The following is a 24527-nucleotide window of genomic DNA, read 5'->3' on the forward strand; positions in this document are numbered from 1 at the left end:
TCCTCTCTGTCTGTCTGTCTGTCTGTCTGTCTGTCTGTCTGTCTCTCTCTCTTATATATATATATATATATATATATATATATATATATATATATATATATATATATATATATATATACACACACAGGGTGAGGCAAAAGTCTCTATACAAACATTGGCTTTTTATTAAGCCATAGCTCAACGTGTTTTTATAAATCTTAACGTGACCTCGGAGGTAATCATACCGAACACATTTTGTGACTTTCACAGCGGAGTTGAACACTTTGTTAATCTCATTAATTAGCTGGATTTGTAAAAAAAATGTTTGTATGCTTATATGGAGACTTTTGCCTCGCACTGTATATGCAGGTAGGTAGGCAGGTAAGATCATATTACATCTCTTGTAAAATCTGCTTCCAAGAGATCTGGTGTGCTAAGTCGACTCCGTTCTTTCTTTACCCCTGCACAATTGTTGACTCTATACACGGGTTTTAGCCGCCCCTGTGTGGAGTACGACTCTCATGTGTGGGTAGGTTCCCCACATACAGCTCTTCTCAATAGGGTGGAGTCAAAGGCTTTTCGTCTCATTAACTCTCCTCCTCTTACTAACTCCCTTCAACCTCTGTCTCTTCGCCGCACTGCTGCATCTTTATCTCTTTTCTATCGCCACTTCAATGGTCACTGCTCCTCTGGACTGTCTGCTTGCATTCCTCCACCTCTAAGACGGGCGCGTATCACCCGTCTAGCAGCAAACTCTCATTCCTTTTCTGTCCAACTCTCTAATGCAAGAGTTAACCGTTACTCCCAGTTCTTCATTTATGCAACAAGTCAACTATGGAACTGTCTCTCTCTGTCTGTATTTCCTGCTTCCTATGATCTCCAGTCTTTCAAACGTAGTGTGTCCAGGCATCTCGAAATGATCGGATCTTGAATTTGGCTCTCTCTTGTATTTTGTTTTTCTCTTGGAAGGAACAGTTATTGCGGGCTCGTGGCCTTTGGTTCCTTCTTCCTCGCATTTTATATATATATATATATATATATATATATATATATATATATATATATATATATATATATATATATATATATATATATATATATATATATATATAGATATATATATATATATATATATATATATATATATGCCTGAGTTACTATGTGGTTTGTGGCTTGAGGACAGCCTAGAGACTGATCCTTCGCATTGAAGGGTGTGTGTGGGGAAGGGGGAAGGAGGAGAGGTTGCAGCCTAGATACAAATCCTTCACATCCCAGGATAAAGGCTGACGGCGTGACCCACCCACATGGCAACAAGAATAAGAGGGCTGGGTGGCACGTGTGGGGGATTGACTGACAGACAAACAGATAGATAAAGCCATCGTGTTATTTTGCCGATTCTGAAACATAATTTAGATGTTCCTGCAGCACCTGTGAACATGCAAACCTTGTGGTAAAGCTAAACACACACACACACACACACACACACACACACACACACACACACACAATTAGATAGATACATAGATAGATAGATGTGTGAGGCTCTTTTTATAAATAATGTAGTACGTTTACTTCCTTCGACGTCCTTGGTACGTTCTATGACCAAAAACGACTACATCACGCTGCGGTAATATTAGTACGATACTGCCCCGCCAAGGATTTCAGTCGCAATGTCACTGCCTCTAATACTGGCAAAATACTGGGGAATGTCACTGCCTCTAACACTGGCAAAATACTGGGACAATTTCATGACTAACGAAGGATCGACTTTTAACACATCCGACTCAGCGGCTGAGCGGGAGGTGAGGAGCTACATAATTCTGGCATAATGGTACCAGTAGCAATAAGGTGGATCATTTTGGTGTATTAATCACTTCATTCCCAACAGGTACTTCTCATCTAATATTTGCTTCCTCCAAAAACTTTTATTCACATCAGGAGACTTATCGAAATGAAAGGGATAATTATTTCATTTACCTCCTCACTACCAAATTATAATCTAGTAAACTAAAATAACAGAGTAGTCTAGTACTAGTAAACAATATAAATAACCTTCTGCGGGAGATAAAAAGCCAATTACTATACATGAAAACCGAGCTGTAGGGTATTTAGTACTTGTGTCAATGTACTCTACACTCTATTCAATTCAATTTCACCTTCCTTATCCCCCGTATATGCTAATTTAGATCTTGACGTATCACTATCATCAAACTGTTAACTATTTCACTATGATGACGCTTTAATCTATCCCTTCTAAGCTATCTACAGACGATTTCATTCAGCTTACAAGATACTATTCTAACTGTAAAGCTTTGTATGGATCTGACAACTAAACATCCAGTCAAGGTAGGAAAAATCGTCCTGTGGTTGCCAAAGTTAAATTAAGTATATGTCCACAGGCAGAAGGAGTTGCATTTCCATCAAGTGCGTTATTTAAGAAATCTATCAAAACTGTGAATGAGGTCTGTTAGCCAAAAATAACTTCCCATCCCGGAGTTTATCACTTCAAGGACGAAAACTGCATATATCTTATTCTTGCCACCACCAGACGATTTTATTCAGATGAGGCCCCTGCAGTGAATGAGATACTGGAGACTACACCTAATCAACCATTTTGCAGTCTCTGAAGCTGAATAAAATCGTCCGTCATGAGAGAGAGAGAGAGAGAGAGAGAGAGAGAGAGAGAGAGAGAGAGATTGGCAGGTTAAGCAGGATTTCTAAGCATCTTGAAAGTACTGTATGAGAAAATTCTAAGGTAATTACTCCCACGTTTCATGACTCCAGGCCCTATCACGTAGGCTGAGGGCAAGTGTACAGCATCTCTTCCTTACATATATATTGCGCGTGACACCTTAATATTTTCTTGTTTGCTATTCATCTGACTTGACTGTTCTTCACCTGGCTTATTTGCTATTCACCTGACGGAAGTAGAACACACCTGTAACTTGGACAATGACTCGTGAAATTCAGTAAGCCTTAGTTAAGAGGTGGCCACGAGGGTCCTTGGTTACTAGTCAAATCGACTCTCCAATCTGACTACGCTTGGCAATTCGCTGAGCTAGAAAGTGTTAGGAATCTTCATCAGGTTAGAACATACACGCCACAGTAATAAACAAAGGAATTTTAACAAGCAATTAAAAAAAAAAAATAAGTTGCGATGGATCAGGTGCTAAGAGAGCCTCCTACATCACGAGAATATCGTTCCCCCTTGGTCCCCCCCCTCCCCCCTCCCTCTCTCTCTCACACACACACACACACACACACACACACACACACGCACGCTTATCTTATCACAATCAATCCCTTCACCACAATGGTTCCCTCACAATACAATCACCTGATAGTAAAATAAATTAAGATGCCCGTCCTCGTCCTGATCTGGTTAAGGGAAAAATCTAAGTTTATAACGAAGAAATAATGAGGCAAAGAAATCAATATCAGTTTATTCAGTCGAAAAAATACGCATTATATTAGTGAGAAATAAGACTGACGATGGGTGGTGATTGGTAATTATGATGATGATGATGATGATGATGACGATGATGATGATGATATGCCTGGTATATACGGGTCACAGTGACAAAAAAAAAAAAAAAAGGAACACGAATATCCATCATCATCATTATCATCACCATCATCCCGCCTCGCTTTCCCCATCCGCCGGTGAGGTGAGGTAAAAAAAAAAAACATAACCGTGCGAAACCTAATCATTACAATAACTATTACTAATCTTCACCTAATCCATTAAACGGAAACACGAGGATAAATACATCATCTCAAGACATTCGATGATGATGGTGATTGGGCACTCCGTATCAATCACAGATATTTTATTCTGGGAGCCTAGAAGAACACCCTACTAATCTTCTGCATAATGTTTTTCTTATTTATTTATTTATTTATTTATTTTACGAGAATGATACAAGTCGGTAAAATGAGCTCCAGTTTTTGTGGGAAATATGCACAATTGTTGCGGAACGAAAACGGGGAACATTCCATATGCAAATAAACAGAGATGTGAGACTTAAACAAAAATCTCGCTTTTCTGAGGAGCCGCGAAACAGTCATCAACTAAATTTTCGACTGCTCAACCCAATCAACTCCGACTGAGATGGGAATGACGTGAAAAATACTATAAACCCATAAATGTCCTCTAAGGTCCCGTTAATTACGTAAGCAAATCCTTCCGGTTCATTAAAGCTCAAAGTTAAGTCGTGTTTCAGTTTATTACGTAGCCTACACCCATTTCCCTACAGTTCATTGAGATTCCACAAGCTTAGGCACAGTGTCAGTTCATTATGCTTCCATTCCGCACGATTCACTCAGACTCTAACTTTGCGTCTAAATTCAGAATGTTACGTACTAATTCCCCCAGGACTTTCACGCACATTAAGTCGAATTTCATTGCATTACGGTCTGTTCCCTTCCCCATGGTTCATTAAAGATTATAAAAGTTTGCTCAGAGTTTTATTCATCAAGTACTAAGTTTTCTTCGCTTCAATCAGGCTCAAAGAAGAAATTTAGTTTATTAATATTCAACCAATCTATTAGTGGAGAGGAGGAGGAGGAGGAGGAGGAGGATTCATGATGATGATGATGATGATGGTGGTGGTGGTGGTGGTGGTGGTGGTGGTGGTGGTGGTGGTGGTGATGATGATGATGATGATGATGATGATGATGATGATGATGATGAATGCTATGGTTATAACGAACACAACAACGTACCCAGTTACCAGCGTTATATTCAGACTGGGAGTTTACGCAAGACTTTCAAAGCCTCTCATTGACGGAGTGGCAGAGAAGAGCAAGAGAGTTACCATGGCAACTGGAGGCTTCTCATTCACTGACACACGCCAGGGAGAGAGAGAGAGAGAGAGAGAGAGGGGGGGGGGGACTGCAACGTGACAGACAGACAAGGTGAGCACAAAATCCATAGACAGAATTATGTGACGACAGGTTGCAGACAAAATACACACACTCGTAAACAAGACGTATCAGTATGCACGTCTGCTTTAATATAGGCCGATGACGGACAGGAATATCAGGTGAATGATAGACAGGACACGTAGGAACACAGGACAGAACACGAGACGAGCAGGATACATAAGGACAGATGGAGAACAAAACATACAGGACACATGATGGAGAGAACACAGGGATACATGAACAGAACATATTACGGACGGAAGATATAAGGACACATGACGGACAGGACACATTAAGCACAGACGGACAGAGCACATGCTGACAAATGAGAGAGTATGAGACAGGCTATGTATGATCAGATGACGGACGCAATACAAGTGGACGGACAACGGACCTGTATGTCATGGACAGAACACGTACAAACTGATGACGGGCAGAGCACACGCGGACAAAACGTATGCTCACTTGTATCAGCAAAATTCGCGGACATACATTCTGACATATTATACTTACTTGGTACTGTGCGTGTAGAAATATGTGCACGAAAAATACATAGATACACATGCCGTCAGAGTTGTATGCACTCTCACTCTCACTCTCTCTCTCTCTCTCATACACTAACCTTGGCACTGGCGAGGCTGCGTTCGTCTTGCTTACTCCAAACATTGCCTGCAAAGAAAGAGACATGATATCAAGACCTATTATTCTCTTAGTGACTAAAATACACAAACTCACACTTTTAACAGCCTAGTAACACCTCTTTAGTATCTCTGGACTACGTGATATAAAGAAGTCAGACGTAAAAAAAAAAAAGTAAAAAAAAAGTAAAGGCACAACGACACATAGGCCCATTTTCTCGTAGGGTAAGGAGACTCCCTAGCACCTCTTCCTTACCGATTTATTTTCCTAACTGCCCATTAACATTCCCTTTTTTGCTTCTTATTTCTTTTTTGTGTCGGCATAGATCACATGAATAACACACAAGATTATAGTAACGGGGCAGAAACAGAAATAAACCGTTGAGGGAGAGGTGTTAGTAAGCTTCCTAACAGCACCAGAATACCACCCTCAGTTATTACAGTAACATATCCAGTATGTGAAAATGTACATATGAATTTTCTAGTGTGATATATAATTTACAATACCCTTTGAGATGTGCAGGGACCACACGCTAACCTACCGCAGACCAGGTGACTGAAAGAAGCCTCTGATGCCAATACATGATCAAGAAACCTCCAGTCGCTTCTTAGGAAATCGAACTGTCTAATATTCAACCACATCTGACACCTTAGACCACAAGACCATCAATTAATCGCCCATGGATTAACTGTACTGACAACCAACAATAATAACAAGGAAGACATAGTTCACTGATTGAGGTATATAATTACTGTATATAACTGTCGATTATATACATCTTTTGTGTCGTTAAATGTGTGTGTGTGTGTGTGTGTGTGTGTGTGTGTGTGTGTGTGTGTGTGTGTGTGTGTGTGTGTGTGCGCAAATGTGCGTTGGTGTTGATGTGGGTGATATGAGAGTGGGTGTGGGAGCTACACGAGTGGGTGTATGTAGTATGAGAATCGGTGCGGATGGTATATGAGTGGGTGTGAATGTGAGTGTTGGTGGCATGTAGATGAATGTGGGTATGGAAACTTGTGAGTGGGTATGTGTGGTAGGAGAGACGGAGTGAGTCAGGGTGGTGTGGGACTGGGTGCTATGTAACTGGCTATGGATACTGGCGTGGCTGATATGCAAATGAGTGTGGGTGCAATGAGTATGTAGGTGTAGGCATTAGTTTATATACACCAGTAAGTGTAGATGTGGCTGTGGATGATATACATGTGAGATCTGGCAAAAGGACAAGAGGGAAGGACACACGATACGAAGGTGACCCCAGAAAGCGACGTTGCTCTGTCCACCAATATACACAAACAACCACATATTCATCCATCATCCACTTACACGCTGGCATTCACCCCTTCACCATGAGGACCACTTTTTTATTCATTCTTGTCACCATTGGACCATTTTTTTCTGCGAAGGGGAGGCCTGTTGTGGCAAAGGAGTTACTGGTGTTTGCTTAATTCCTTATCTACCAGACGTCTCCCATTAAAGAAATAAGCTGTAGGTGACAGGCATACGAGAGAGAGAGAGAGAGAGAGAGAGAGAGAGAGAGAGAGAGAGAGAGAGAGAGAGAGAGAGAGAGAGAGAGAGAGGGATGAGAACTGAAGAGTGAACTGACTTACGGTAGAGGGAGAGATACAGCCAGGCTCATAAGTTTCCTAAGTTAACCACCTCGCCTACTTCACACTTAGGTATGCTGGTCACTTTTCTCCAGGGCACATTATCTCAAACATTCATCACTGGATACAAAAACACCAAGCCTATAAAAGCACAGGAGGATCAGCCACAGGAAGACAAGGAGTAACAGAAGAGGTGCAAAAATATACGAACTTACGTCTCTGGCCGTAAAAGGAGTGTGGATGATGGTGGAAATGGTATGGGTGAAGAGGATGAAGGTGGAGCAGAGTGGAATATTGGTGAGAGGTTGCCTGGTCGTGTGTGGAGGTGAAGATACTGTAAGATGAAATTACGGGAGTGGTGTGTGTGTGTGTGTGTGTAGTGGTCAGGTCACCATCCATGTTACCCTGTTCACCTCTTGCTGTGCCCACCACTATAAATAACTCACCCGTCTCCTTCATTCTGCCCACCTCTGAATTATGGCACACCTTGAGTCAGCCAAAAATCACGGGAGAATTGTGTGCTTTTAACTTTCATCTCGAGGACCTTTCTTATATATATATATATATATATATATATATATATATATATATATATATATATATATAAAAACACACACACACACACACACACACACTATAATATACCGGTTGAGAAAGTTATAACTCCATATTATCCAAATCCCGGATTACGGGTCCAAGGTTAGGCAACCATAATTCAGCATATTAAAGGTTATTTGACCAGTATAACACTCTTTAGTGCTATTACAAGGTCGAAATACCTCCAGTCACTTCCTGGAAATATGGTGGTAAAGCTGTTATTGTAAATGGGTCGAACTAATTTGCAAATAGATACACACATATACATACATACATACATACATACATACATATACATACATATGTTCACATATATACACATACGTTCATATATTCTATTATATATATATGAGAGAGAGGGATGTTGAAGAAAGAAGAGAATGTACAGAACAAAAAAATCTCCTGATAAATATCTTTACCAGCCTGGTAATAGAAGCGGAAAAAAAATCTGACCAACCGAAATTTTGCCAAACTCTACAACCGTGTTTGAGATATACGTTTTCTTATTTGCAGACTTTCAATATAAAAGGTGTATTTACAGACATGTATAAAAACCAATACAACATCTTTAATCCATGTCTGTCGCTTGCTTATATTCATCCATCCATCTGTCAGTGTACATATTTTTTTTCTGCCGCTGATTCTATAAGGAACACTAAATGTAAGTACTGTACATAAATATTAGAAATTATAAATATTTGTACGTGTCACGGGGTTTTTAAAATATCACGGGGTTTTTAAAATAAATGCTTGAATATTATTTGATATTAATATTCAATAATATTAAAGAGCAGGGACAATGATTGTCTTGCTACATCAAGCAATGATTACTTTACGCTGCTTCTTCGCACGATTCTCTAAGAACGAGAATTTATAAACTTTCTCAACAGTACACAGCAGAGACTAATTACTCACAATTGCTGAATTACTGTACTGTTAGCCTCTGGAGAAAGTTACTTCACCCCTGACAATAAATAACTAATACTAACATCAGGTTCTTGCTAAAGCTTAATAACTCCTGGCACAACGGATTTTAAGTTAATACGACAAGACTGGTCTAAGTACCAGTTATGAATAGTAAAACGTGTATGCAAGCTAGGAGCTATGTGGGAAATAAGCTTAATTTGGAGAAATGAAACAAGATTTTACTTTACATTAAGCTCAAGAAAAAGAACTGTTAAATTTATTGATTACAAAAATAAATTTAACGTTACATTTCAAATCAAATCAATGAGACCGCACTCACTCACTCACACAAAAGCTAAATACTTACGCCTAGGAAAAAAACACCTTAATTAACTCTTAAGACTAGGGAAATACAAGAAGGAAATACTATAGTCGATGAATGCTTTGTATCACCAAGGTGGGAGCACTGGAGACTGTGATCTTGTGGAGCTTGGGTGCTAGCTGACCTCTCCTCTCACACTTCTGGAGCACAGGACCTCTCTCCGTCAAAGCAACAACTAGACTCAGTAAGTCGTGGGAAAGACAAAGGGAGCAGTAGGCCGCATTTTCTAACGGTCGAGGCAAGCAGGGGCGAACAATAAAGAAACAATAGTATCGCTCAGTACAGCACTTAGTGACGTGCATTAAATCGGTCACTTTTGAAAACAGTGACGAATGTTTTGAAAAGTATACCCCGAAATGGAGAGAGAAACGGTTAACTGAGCGATACACAGTGAGTTTTCCACTAATAGTTCGTGGCTTCTCACAAAAGGGAAATGTCGCGAATTTGATTCGTGACAGTACGCATGTGTGTATAGTATATAAATTATTTATTTACGTATATGGTTGGCTATTTATCGATCTTCCTTGCGTACTCTCCCTCACATGTACCCCTGCCTTGCCTTTCCCTGTCGTTCTATCTCTGCCTTATCTTCTTCCAATCATTCTTCTGCCACACTCTTCGACCCATATTCTCCCACACATAGTAAGCTCCCTGGCACCTGCTCCTGACCGTTATATCCCTTCCAACAACTGGTTAATAGTATGCTGTACGTCATATATGCATCCTATGTTGATACTGAAACGATACAAACAGCACACAAGAAAATACTGAGGTGTAATACAGGGTGCTCCATAAACAGCGCTGCACTACACCCTTGCCTGGTATTGTGTACTCTGAGAACGGCTCCCTGGGGTTGACGTGGGTGCGGCAGTGGAAGTAGGAAAGGAGTAGATGAAACAGGGTAGACACTGATACCAACAGCTGAGACGTCACCACGATTGACGAGAAATCGCCTGGTGGAGTGCATGAGGGGCGTTATATCTGGACAACCTTGTATATTACTTTATTAGCTGAGGATAAGGTGTAATAAAGCCTCCTAACCTCATCAAACTGCGTCCCTTAACCCCTCCAATCTGAGGAGATTTTTTTTTCCTATTCGCTCTATCTCCAGACGATTTTATTCAGCTCGAGACTTTTTCCTACTGGAGGGTTAGATAAAGCCTTCATTAACTCTTTCAGAACGAGATGTCTTTCCAAAGTTGAAGTAAATCGTCTGACGGCAGCAAGAATACAATATAAAAGACGTCAGCTAACATCTCACAAGAATTAATCACCGGTAAGCCAAATGAGGTACTCTAAAAAGGTACTCAGAGCTCTTTATGTAGGCTCTATTTTTGTCCCATTCTTGGCACCACAATGTTCTTTTATTCAGCTTATGGGGACTTTTCATGATGAACTGGTTAAAAAAAATATCTTTCCTGATGAGTTTTCTAAGAACTGAGAGTGGAAACGAAAGAGTGGGATGAGTAAAGGAGGGAAAGATGGGAGGAGAAAAAAGGGGGGGCAAAGGGATGGGTAGGGGTAAAAGGAAAGGATGGGGTTAAGAGATGGAGATGGGTACATGGATAGGATGTGGAAGGGAATGAAATGGGTAAAGTGATGGGATGGGGTAAAGGGAAGGGGAGAGGTTAAATCCGGGGGTGGGGTAAAAGGGGGAGGGATTAAAGAAGGGGGAGGGGCAGGGTTGGCACTGATTAAATCAAACTGATAATATAGTCAGCTTTGGAATATGCCGTCTTGATTACCACTGGCAACTCAGCCTTAACCAGTAGTGTACAGACAGAACCTGAACAGGTATGTATCTGGATTCTGGGCGGTGGCTTTCAGCCTGAACCATCAGTGGATATACAGGACATGAAGTTAACAGTATTCAGTATACTGCTTGTGAAATATTAGCTATATAATAAACAGAAATATCAAATAAATAAATAAAAATTCCAATAAATCGATTAAATAAAAAAAAATCACTGATTTTTTTAAATAAAGAAAATCAGCAACCTTGGGGAGGGGTACAAAAGAGTATAAAGTAAACTGCAACAGATCTATTGGTCCTTTCGAGGCTGTCTACTAACGTAGCTACTAACACAGCTATTCTGTGAATCAGTCACAAGGATATGAAAGCAAGAAGGCTCCCCTCACACTCAGCCACCAGACCCTCCAGCCGTAGCCGGCAAAAAATTTTACAAAGTACTACCATGCAGCATAAATAAGCTGTCATGGCAACTTCACATGCAATTTCATGTTGTGAATCTTTGATGAGGTTATTGGTTACTAAATGTTTGACAAACTTGTTTCTGATAATAGTTTCTAACATTTTGTAAACAACTCATGTTAAGCAAACTGTGAGGTTATTTTCTGGTTGTGCTGCGCTGCACAACTTGAAAGTTCGGCCAACGGCTTTGATATTTCATTACGCACTGCCTTTAATACGTTCAGATCTATTTTATCTGTCCAGGTGTTTTATTCACCTGGTGTTCCAACATTTTCAACTTAATATTTTCACCAGGACTTTTCATGCGTACTGAAACACATACTCGTAAGTTGACTGCTCTGCTTTGAGTTTCTGTGAATAATATCCAGACATCAATCACATCTAATGTTTCAACGATGGGATTACAATCTCTGGCAGCTACAATTGCCTTTTTTTTTTTTTTTTTTTTTTTAAATCAGAGATGGGATTCTCAGATGTGTTTACGATGGATCCCTTGTCGTAACTCATATTTGTTTCTGCAAGATGGACAACAAAAGAAGAAGAATTTCCCCTCTTTCGTTCTTTCATGGTAATGAGATAAAATTTGTCAGAGCTGTTACCTGGTTTGGACAGAATGGCAAAGAAAAGGGCAGAAACTTTCCATGTCTCCAGTTCATCCTGCAAAAAGATATCTCAGTTACGACAGGAAATCAATAGTAAATAAATTATGTTGTACTCAGACACTTTCTACAGTAATAACTGACCTTAGCATGTCTTAATTCATAGCCAGATTAGACTGTACAATGATGTTCAATAATACAGTTTGAAGTAACAATAAACCAATCAGTCTATCTCGGTACCGCCTGGGACGAAGTGTTGATTGGTTCGAACCCTCCATTAAGGATTCTAGGACGTTCGCCACTGATCATTTCGCTCCCAGACACTTCGCCACTGGAGGACTTGCGACCACCCTTTTTAGTTACTAGGGCATCTTGCTAGCTGGTCATTTCTCTGCCTAATACTAAAATATTAGGTAAATTTCAAACTAAATACCTAACTTAACCTATCCTAACCTAACCTGTGGAAAAAAATGAGATGGCGAAATAGCCTGGTAGTGGGATGCCCAAGTAACGAAGAGATCGGTTGCTAGTTGACCAGCAGCGCAGCGCCCGGTTGCGAAATGACCGTAGGGAACTGTCCGGCCACCGTCCATTACCATATTGCAATGAAAACTTCTGGCAGCGGTGGGATTCGAACCCACGCCTCCGAAGAGACTGGTGCCTTAAACCAGCGCCTTAGACCGCTCGGCCACGCTACCTTGTTGAAGTCAGGTGGGGAGGAGTGATGTAATGGGATGGGATAAAGAGAAAGGGAAGGGTAAGGACAGAGAAAGGTAATGAGAAAGGAGAAACAAAGGGAGGGGAAGGAAAAGGGAGATGGAGAGGGTTAATAGGAGAAGAGCAAAAGGGGAAAAGGAAAGGGAAAAAAAGAAGTGGGAGGGGTAAAGATTGGGAAGGGGCAAAGGGGAGGGGAGGAGTAAAGGTAAGGGAAGGGGTAAAGGGGAGGGGAGGAGTAAAGAGAGGGGAAGATGTAAAGGGGAGTGGAGGAGTAACGAGAGGGGAAGAGGTAAAGGGAAGGGATGGGGTAAAGGGGAGGGAAGGGAAAAGGGGAGGGAAGGGAAAAGGGGAGGGAAGGGAAAAGGGAAGGGGAGGGGTAAAGGGAGGGGAAGGGGCAAAGGAGAGTGAAGGGGCAAAGGGGAGGGAAGGAGTAAAGGGAGGGAAGGGGTATGGAGAGGAAAAAGGGATAAAGAAAGTGAAAAAGTAAAGTGACATGGAAGGGTACCGTAAAGGGAGAGGGGGACAAAGGGAAAGGAGAAGGCAACACCATACAACTGTACTCAATGATTACTTTTATTTCATCCATAGTACCTTACTGATCAAGACTTTACTCTTTCTACTGACCACCTTATTTAACAAAGGATAAAGGTCGAGAAATAAATAGACAGGGAGAGAGCCAGGGAGAGTAATAAAGGCGAGGCAAAGCGTAAAGGAGAGAAGGGAGGGGGACGCAGAAAGGGAGGGGAAAGGGGGGTAGAGAGGGGAAGGGGTAGGGAAGAGGAGAGGAAAAAGAAAGGATGAAGGGATGTGGAGGGTACGAGGAGATGAAGGGGGAGAGGTAAAGGAAAAGGAAGGGGAAGGGGCAAAGGAAGGGGTAAAGGAAAGGAAAGGGAAAAAAGGAGGGAGGGAATGGATGGGGTGCAATGGGGGGAGGGATAAAGGAAAGGATGGAGGGAAGGGGAGGGGTAAAGGGAAGGATGGACGGAAGGGGAGGGGTAAAGGGAAGGATGGACGGAAGGGGAGGGGTAAAGGGAAGGATGGACGGAAGGGGAGGGGTAAAGGGAAGGATGGAGGGAAGGGGAGGGATAAAGGAAAGAATGGAGGGAAAGGGAGAGGTAAAGGGAAGGATGGAGGGAAGGGGAGGGGTAAAGGGAAGGATTGAGGGAAGGGGAGAGGTAAAGGGAAGGATGGAGGGATGGGAAGGGGTAAAGGGAAGGATGGAGGGAAGAGGAGGGGTGCACATGGAGGGAGGGAAGGGGTACATGTAAAAGAGGTCAGTGTACCCACAAGTGAATGGACAGGACAATGGTTACTATTACACCACATGGGGCGTAACAAATGGAGGGGGAGGAGAGAGGAAGGGAGGAGAAGGGAAAGGGAAGGGAGGAGAGGGCAACAGAGGGAAGGTGGGGCCGGAGGTAGGGGGAGGGCATGAGGGGAAGACAGAGGGGAGGAAGGGGAGGGGGAAGAGAGCAGGGGTGGAAGGCGGGGTATGTTTGGAAGTACAGTATTATGGTTCTCTCCCACCCACGTCTAAAAAAAAAGAAACGCATAACGAAGAGGAATCCACGTACAAACTTGTTATTGTGTCTTCGTAATATGCACGTCAGAAGCGAAATAGGTAATGCCGATGACCCCAGCAAAAGAAATGCATCATTGTCGTCATCCCAACTCTAATTCCCACTTCAGAAATGGGATGAGGCAGGACTTGAGAGACAAAACAGAAGCACAAATATACAGTAATTGGCCAACAGCACATCCACTAAAATGAACCATATAAGCATTTACACATCATTCACACCTTCAATCCTCGTTCCAACTCAACAGTAAACCCCATTCGTATTTTCCCCCCATGGCTGCTATTATTATTTCCTCCTCCAATATGCGATCCACAGTCCTGTAATACACTCACTGCACCAAATACCCAACTAGAAATAGGGTTCAACCTTATAATCTGATCTCTAAACAAATCATCTGTTATTTTGCCCCTCTGTCTATTCTTTAGCTGCCTCACTCTCCACACCACATTTTCTCAAAACATTTGCAATACCGACCAACCTTCTTCCTTGCCCCCCCACACCTCCTCCTACCTTCAAATTTACTCACATTCCTGGTATACCACTTTCACCACTCAGAAGAACTCCTTTTTTGCATCAGCCTTGGCCATCTCAGACATGTTAAGGACACCCTCTTCAAAGGATCACTAGCTTGTTGCCATGAGGAAGAAACTGTACATCCCAGAGATAAGAGGTGCTATACTAGTGAGGTGCAACCATACTTGGCAGATTCGCTGATGGAGATCTGATGAAAAGTGTCACTGTTGTCGTAACCATCAATAACCATTAACATTCTAAAGCTCCCATGACACTCTCAGCTGTATAAACTCGCCTGGTGGTACTCGGAACAAGTAAGAGCTGTCCCGACCATGAGAGGGAGTAGTGGTAGTGACAAGCTCCATCTATTTCGGATACAGCATCACTCATGTCTAACGTCAGAGGATTTTAAGATTAATAAAGGAAAAGCGGGAGTAAAATTGCCAACAGTACCGTACTATTACGGTCGTACCCACACTTCCCGTACCCTGACCGTACCGACGCAACCCCCCTACGTACTGTGACCCCCTACCCCCACCCCCCGCCATGAGACAACCCCCCCTCCCACTCACCTCCCACCCCCCCACCAAGAGGACACTCACCCTAGGCATGGTACGCTGTGTGTGTGTGTGTGTGTGTGTGTGTGTGTGTGTGTGTGTGTGAGAGAGAGAGAGAGAGAGAGAGAGAGAGAGCTGATGTAAGACGCTATGGAGTCAACAGCCCGTGATACAAGAGGTGTTATTGCGTAAAGGAGGGGGTGGGGTTCGCACAATATGGGGGGCGCTGACCCCTTGTGCATGACGCGACGTTTTGCTGGTGTACTGGTGGATTCTCTCTCTCTCTCTCTCTCTCTCTCTCTCTCACACACACACACACACACACATTAAGGAAACTGGTAAAGAGAAAGAAATTTAAATGCACACTTCTCTGAAAATATGGACTACTGTGAAAAGATGGAAAAATTTAGAACAGAATGTGGGAATGTCTATCTCTATCTCTCTCCAGCCAGACGCCACAATGCCGTAAGGAGTGGCCGCTTGTCTTTTGAGTTAGTTGTTTTATGGGGAGGGGCACTAACCTTCCGCCAACCCACTTGCTGACACGTAGGGAACACGTAGGGATTGGTTATATGGTGACCACCCAGCGACGTAAATGATTTCTTGGCTTACAGGAAACCATTAGGCTTGTTACTCAATGTACAACCTAAAAAGTGACGGGAAAGATGAAAAAAATAGGAAGATGGAAGGGCAGACAAAGAAAAAGAATGATAAAGGTGAAGGAAGAGATAGGTAGCACTACATCAAGTGAGTGGATGATGATCGCCACCACCTACCACTGTAAGGGGTGGAAACGGCAAAAAAAAAAAAGAAAGATAATATGGCAGAAATATAATAAGCAGATGGAAAGCTAATTTTGAAAGGCATAAATCGAACTGATGAGAACAGGGAGATGGTAAAATATGACGGTGCTGACTTATGTGCATGAAGTGAATCTGGCGATAGCCGTTTACTACTGTGATGTCGTTGTTGTTGTTTTTGGTTCACGCCAGTCTGCCTAGCCAAACAGACCCGTCGACCACAGGTGAACAAGTACTTCTGTTGGGTGTTTCTACTGGTATACTACAGTAAATACACCCTAGGGATTCGGCACCACCTTGTGGTAGCCAGCGCCTCACCACCAAGGGTGCACAGCGCCACCACACGCAAGGTTCTCGCCAGGGCTTAAAGGGTGTGCTGACAAATTCGACTGTCATCACTAGAAGATTTTACTGATTATGACAGTACCTTATTAGTACCGGAATTCATGAAAGTTATGTTCAACTCCTCAGTTTCGAAAAGCCTCTCCTGAACTATTAAAAAAAAAAAAAAAAAAAATGCAATGAGATGACAGGAATATAACAGAATATAAGAAGGGGCACTACGAGGCTGCAGTACCCGCGCCCTGCAATTTTTCTACGACTCGAACATTTGATGTGTCCTGTGACCTTAACTATACATCGATTATTCGAAAGTCAAAATACTTTATCCTTGCCTGAACTCAACTCTTCCACCAAGTTCGCTCCAGATTGGACCAAAACTCCAAGCTGAAATTCTCCTGTGCGAGTAACCTTGCCCTTTGACTTATTTGTTCTTAAAACTGAATCTTCATTCTTGGATGACTCTCGACCCTTTCACCAAATCTGGTTCAAATCGATTCAAAACTGTTTGGGTTACTGGGTTCAGCCTGTGACACTAACCTCTGACTCATTATTCTAAAAATCGAATCAATCATCCTTGCCTTACCCTTAACACTCCCAATATGTCTGCTCTAAAATGGATCAAAACTCTTTAACCTATTGTTCTCCCAAACAACAGGGCATCCTTTCGGCTTATCCTCATCTCCTCTACCAAATCTGGTTAAAATAGGATTAAAATTCCTGGCTTAAAACACACACGTCTAGTTAAAACAGGATTAAAATCCCTGGGTTAAAGTGCGCGCGCGCACACACACACACACACACACACACACACACACACACACACACACACACACACACACACACACACACACACACACACACACACACACACACACACACACCATATCTAGGTAAAATAGGATTAAAATTCCTGGGTTAAACTGTGTGTGTGTGTGTGTGTGTGTGTGTGTGTGTGTGTGTGTGTGTGTGTGTGTGTGTGTGCGTGCGTGCGTGTGTGCGTGCGCGCACGCACGCACGCACGCACGCACGCACACACACACACACACACACACACACACACACACACACACACACACACACCATATCTAGGTAAAATAGGATTAAAATTCCTGGGTTAAACCGCGCGCACGCACGCACGCACGCACGCACGCACGCACACACACACACACACACACACACACACACACACACACACACACACACACACACCATGTCTTGTTAAGATAGGATTAAAATTCCTGGATTAAACTGCACACACACACACACACACACACACACACACACACACACACACACACACACACACACACACACAAAACCCATAACCCAACGCGCTCGCTGGTATATGCAGGAAAAAATATGTAGCGGAATGAGTGCAGTGACCTATAAAACTCATTCGCTGTGGCAACGTCTTTTGTGTGTTTGCGTTTTATTTAATGTCTTCTGTATCCAGACGATATTCACCTCAGGAGGGTCTTTTCGAAATGGGGGGGGGGTTAGATATAGCCTCCATTAACCCTTTCACGATCAGAACACTCTCCTAAACGACACGTCATTGTAGAACTAGTTAAGAGAAATATACAAAAAAAAACATGACTTAATGGAGCTGTAGCAGTGAAGTGGAAGATGTCTGTGTTCATACCTTCGGATTAATGTTGAGACTGGAGTGAGTGCAGAAATGATCGTGAAACAAATCGCTGTATGTCGCGGGGTCAGGAAGAATGAGGAACAGAGACGGAGAAAGTAAGGAAGATGACAGAATTTTGACGAGTGATAAAGGAGGCAGCTTTCAGAATAGCAATGGAAATTGTGGATCTAATATTTATGGGCTTATTTTATTCATTTATCTGTCATTCTCTCTATTTATCTGCGTCACTTTTGAAGCTGACAGTGGAGAAGACATGTGAAAAGGTCTGCAAAATATTTATGGCACCTATGGAACAGGAAAAAGCATATGACAAGGTAAACAGACAGAATTATGGAGGACGTTACCTATGCATGGCGTGGTGAGAAAATAACTGAATGATGTGAGGACTGTGACGGCAATGATGCATGTTTATATAGGAAGTGTATTTTTGCCTAAGTAGCTAAATTTCAATGTTGGAGGCAGACAAGGATGTGAAATGTCCAAACGAGTGAAGCTGAAGGTAAATGGAGGGAAAGTATATATATCTTAAATCTCATGTATGCAGATGATGCTGTGTTAATTGCTGATGGTGTACGGAATATTTGCAGACTGGTTAATGGTTTGTGAATGTCTAAGAGCGAAAGAAAAAGTCAAGCAATGAGAAAGGGTGACTCAGTGTGATATGGTGGTAACCGGATACCTTGGTTCAGTGGTAAAAAGTGGTATATGTGGAGAAGTGAGAAGTAAAGGTGCTGACGGAAGTTAAGTGAATGGAATTATGAAGATTTTATAAGGGTTACATGAAGGTGTATTAGTGCCAACATTAACGTTTGGGTGAGACACTTGGGAATGACATAAGTATTAAAAATTAAGGCTGAAAGCAGTAAACCTGGGGCTGCTAGGGAAAGTATGTGGGGTGCGTACGCTGGATGAGATAAACATGAAATATACAGATTCATGAAAGATGTGGAGCATCGAGTCTACTGCTTAAAGGACAGAGGAATGTGTGCTGGTACAAGCAGAGAGAGAAAATGGATATAAAAGCGGTGATGAAAGAGATATACACAGGAGTGAATACGAGGGTCCGAGAAAGCGCGGAATGCCAGGAAAAAGACAGCTGAATATAGTGAACTAATGTGTGAGAAACCGAACATGAAAGTTGAGGAAGCAAATGAATAATTCAGGAAGGACAAAAATGGACGGACGACGCATGCAGGGAGACGCCAATGACAAAGGTTTGTTACTGGGATACTTTACATATACGAAACTGACTAAGACAGGTATATAACATAAAAGGAACACACACTCTGGCCAACATTTTATCGTCACACTGCAGGATCATTGGTTTCCTGACTGAGGTGCATAATATTCATACCTACTTAATTACCATCTTTCTCAAATACATACACACGTCATAATTACATGCTATTAACCACAATTCAGCTGTTTAATCTATACATCTACTTTGTTACACAGAAACGACAAAACTAAAGCTTATTCATCCCTATTCAACTTATTCTGGTCCAATTACTATCATATCCTGTAACATATACGACAAAAAGGTATTCATCCTTAGTACAGAAAGAAAAAAACCTGTTCATCCTTTTTCAACTCTCAGCTAGCATGATCTACACAATTACTACCATATTTAACTAGAATATTAATACAAGTAGTGATTATAGCCCTAGGTTTATCTGAAATGTGAACCCAGTGGACTGAAAACTTAAGCTGTCCAACTCCTGCAGTCCACCATCCTCCTTTGGGGGGGTCAGGGAGGGGGTTGAGGGACTTTTGTATACCAGGGCAGCTCCACAGCCAAATTATATCAGTGCCATCACGTGAAGGCACTCCTCTCCAGCACTCTCCACAACCATGTAATCTCTTTTCAAGTCCCAGCTCTATATCTCCTCAATTACTATCATATTCAGTCTCCGTCTCTCCACATCTACCAAATTACTAACACTGTGAATATATATAACGACACTAGGGCCTCTTTACCCCCCTATTCAACCCATGGCTATATTTACTCTCCCTGGTTATCCTTTCAAGTACAGGATTTGTGTGTGTGTGTGTGTGTGTGTGTGTGTGTGTGTGTGTGTGTGTGTGTGTGTGTGTGTGTGTGTGTGTGTGTGTGTGTGTGTGTGTGTGTGTGTGTGTAATTTGGTCCTTATGCTAACCCACTGCAGAGATGATTTTAGCCAACCTTCCTCTTAAGCCTACATTACTACTTCTTAAGGGCTGACCTACATACCCTCAATACAAGTTATTTTATGTACTAACAATATCAAAGACGTGTGTGTGTGTGTGTGTGTGTGTGTGTGTGTGTGTGTGTGTGTGTGTGTGTGTGTGTGTGTGTGTGTGTGTGTGTGTGTGTGTGTGTGTGTGTGTGTGTGTGTGTGTGTAATTTTGGTGCTTAGTAGTTAGCTATGTAAACATTTTTATGTATGTATTTTATGTTTTTATCTGTGTATTTTAAGTATGTCACGTATTTTGCGCGGATATACTATGTAGCTTCCACGTTAACATGAAAAAGTTACTGGTATCATAACTCTTTTTGCTAACATCAATTTGGCATTAATCAGCTTACGAACCTCCACTCTCTCATTATGAAAGAAGTAAACGCTGTATTTAACCCCTCCAGTTCGAAACGCCTCCCAGAAGCCAAATAAAACCACCTGGAGACAAGATAACAATAGTGACGTCTTTTGGTTCCAGGGATTTATGATATTAAAAACTGCCAACACTCCTTAGCTAATGTTGGATGGTCTTCACACAGCCACGGCAACTGATATAGCTACTGTGAAAACTGACGTGATAATGAACATACAAGAACACGGGGTCCCCAACTGGTACGACTGTGTGGTCTAACCTTTGGCCCCATAAATCACAGTAATGTATATATATGCATGGATATTCATAGGTACTGTAACTGCTTCCACAACATTACATTCACGAACACACTAAGTATAACCAGAGTAAGCCTACAACAAGATTCATCAATGATCAAAAACAGCACAAACAACAATAAATGGCTTAAAATAGCTCAGTTACATGACCAACTTCCACACGCATAACATTATCAACTTTTCAGAGGGCAGGACCTCACCCACTTCACAGTGACTCAACTCACTCGGCCCAGCGCCCAATCCATGCAAGTGCTGAAAAGTGAGAGGTTAAGGATACAATTAAAAAAAAAATGGTGTTCCCCCTCCACTTTTGACGGCACTCTGAGTCTCAGTACAGGTCTATGAGGTTGCTGATCACTGAGGGGGTCCACTGAATTAAGCGCCTACATGTAATCATCGGTGTTCCACGAAAACTCCAAGTGCAAGTATCCAGTGGACTGAGTACTACTCGTGCGTGGATCTGAATTGCTGAGGCCTCTTAAAATTTTAACAACTGTCTCCAGATTAGCATCAAACCCTCATGACGAAGAACCATGCCTACATAATGAGCATAGAAACACTCATTCTCAGCTGAATATAAACGCCTGGCTTTGGCAGGAATGGACTACAAGAGTTGTCACTACCATTAAAGGGTTTCTGGTACAAGTGTTAGCACTCTTAAGCTCCAGTGACTCACCATCAAATGAATCTAAAATGTGTCATCAGTTGGAACAGTATACTAGAGATGTTCTTACCATGAATGAATTAAAGACATTTATCAGCAAGAAGGCACTGCATTCTGCATGGTGCCATGAGTGCCAACCATTTTACCCGTCACTGCGTCCTTTGTTCACTAGCACACCCCCTAAGCCCACTTCTCTGTATGCAGCCCAGACGGTGGCGGTGCCCCAACCTTTTAGGCCAAACGGTCCAACTTCATATTCGAAAGGTTTTGACTGGCTGCACAACAGTATATGTTAGGCATGACTTCACTATGTATCTATATCTATCTATCTATCTATAGTCTGTGTTAAACTTCCTCAGCTTATCTTCAGCTGGGAAAAACGTCAAGATAATGATGACGATGACGACTGTTATCATAATAATCTATCTATCTATCTATCTATCTATTGCCAGACGCCATAACCCATAAGGAGTGACCATCTGACTTTGAGTTATTTGTTTTACGGGGCGGGGCACTAACCCTCCACCCAAGCCTCCACCAACCCACTTGTTGACACGTAGGAGCACGTATGGTTTGGTTATAAGGTTACCACCCAGCGTTGTAAATGGTTTCTTGGCTCACAGGAAACCATTTGGCTTGTCACTCAGTGTAAAGCCACCTGTAAAGGAAAGAAATGCAATAAGAAGTGACAGGAAAGATGGGAGAAAGAGAAGTGGGCAGGCACAGAAAATGAATGAAAAAGGCTAAGGAAGAAGCAGGCAGCACTACATCAAGTGAGTGGATGATGGTCGCCACCACCTACCACAATAATAAATAATAATAATAATATTATTTAATAATAATAATATTATTATTATTATTATTATTAATATTATCATTATTATTATTATTTTATTATTAAACCCACTGATAAGTCATGAAATGGAAGAATTGCACCAACAAATGAAATATGTATGTCTGAAGATAACAGAACAGCTTCGGCAAGACTTGTGTCCTCCTCCGTTATAAACACAGACGGTCACACTCGGACGGAAGCTTTTGTATCCTATGGTCAGTCTGTTCCCTGAGGCCTACCAGTCCAAGTTTGCATGGCGCGCCGACAGATGGAGTTGCGACGCGATATCTCATGTCGCTACTTGGGTACTAATGTTCACCCAATTTCTAGAGACCAGGGGAACTCATGACACCGAAAATTATGAAACAGTACTGAAGCAATAACACAAATCCCAATACAATCTCCCCTTCATATACGCCTATTCAAACCTGCAAAATCAGAATCTCCAGCTCAGTATCATTACAACACAACCACACTTCCACCACTACGGAATATGCATACAATTTTATAATATACTCCTGTAAAAGCATCAAGAGCGTGAAATAATATGAAGACCACTGAAACGCACTCAGTCACTTTTCTGTCTCAGTCGCTCGTGGAAAATCGACTGACCTTACTAACAAAAATGAAGAGTGGGTCAATAATCATAACAACTACAATTCTCTCTCTCTCTCTCTCTCTCTCTCTCTCTCTCCGTTATTTCCGTCTCTTCACACCAGAAAAGGGGTTCAAGTCGGGCAGAAAGTGATGCATTTTTACACACCAATACGTGGATTTAGTTTAGTTTATATTGGAGAAGAAAGAATCGTTTGTAATTCACTGCTAAAATTAACTTAAATTCTGGCCGTGTTTCCATCAGAGAGGCAACTGTAAACTGGTAAGGCCACACACACACACACACACACACACACACACACACACACATTTTTTCCTTCGGTATCATCTTAACGGCACCCCGACTGATGATTTTACATGACATAATTTCCTTTGTTTTCTATGTTTGCTATATATAGACAATTTTAATCGGCTTGGAGGAGACTTTTTGTGTTGAGGGAACAGAAATAGTCTCCTACCAGAAACCCCTTTAGTGCGGTGATGTCTCTTTTCAGTCAAATTTTTCCGCCTCCCAACGATTTCATTCAGCTTACGAAAGACCTGTTATAAAGATGGGGTTACAGTACCAAGCGACTGAACATACACACTAGTCAGGCGAGAACATGGTGAGGAGAAATTAAGGTGTGTGTGTGTGTGTGTGTGTGTGTGTGTGTGTGTGTGTGTGTGTGTGTGTGTGTGTGTGTGTGTGTGTGTGTGTGTGTGTGTGTGTGTGTGTGTGTGTGTGTGTGTGTGTGTGTGTGTGTGTGTGTGTGTGTGTGTGTGTGTGTGTGTGTGTGTGTGTGTGTGTGTGTGTAAAACAGGAAAAAAGGGGAGGAAGAAGGAGGTGGATATACTGAACACATTCTGTAAAACCAAACATTGTTTTCAATATTTTGCCCTATGATTCCAGACTTTAATATATATATATATATATATATATATATATATATATATATATATATATATATATATATATATATATATATATATATATATATATATATATATATACTGAAATGTCAGTGCACGACATGGGCTCTTGTCTGCCTTCACCTATGAGCGCCTCAATTATTCTGCTGACGTCAATGAGTGCCTGGCCGTGAGTGGAAATAACTGCATACACGTGACCATATAAACACCTCCAAACTAATGAGGTAGTTCTGGTACCGCACACACCATTACAAGTGTCACTGTCTGTCTGTCTGTCTGCCGTCTGACTCACTCCCTGCTCATGACGGCCTCGGTGTTCTCTAGAAACTTGATTACCATCACATCACCTCTTGTGCCGCGTCTCCTTGAATCTCTCCTCGTCTGAAAACAACTTCTCCTTTATTGCGTTATGCAGGAATTTATATCTCTGAATTTCACTTCAACTTAAAGAAAAAAAAAAAATGACGATTTTAATGTTATGGAGAGATTTTTCAAACTGCACGAGTCCCGTACAGCGCACTCTAACCCTTTTAGTTCAAGGCCTTTCCCAAGTTGAATAAAATCGTCCGGAAGTAACGAATACACTAAGAAATGGGTCACAGGGTTCTTCTTTGTCGC

At 41.9% G+C, this 24527-nt stretch overlaps 1 non-coding gene across 1 annotated transcript; it reads right to left on the minus strand.

Moving 5' to 3' along the window:
• Positions 1-12460: 12460 nt before the first annotated feature.
• TRNAL-AAG (transfer RNA leucine (anticodon AAG)) lies at positions 12461-12542 on the minus strand. Its single transcript has one exon. It is a non-coding gene; the product is annotated as a tRNA-Leu (tRNA).
• Between the last annotated feature and the right edge of the window lie 11985 nt (positions 12543-24527).

Source organism: Coenobita brevimanus, chromosome 103 (assembly GCF_032717465.1).
Source record: "Coenobita brevimanus isolate Jiangsu-jjx chromosome 103, ASM3271746v2, whole genome shotgun sequence".
NCBI classification, from domain to species: Eukaryota; Metazoa; Arthropoda; class Malacostraca; order Decapoda; family Coenobitidae; genus Coenobita; species Coenobita brevimanus.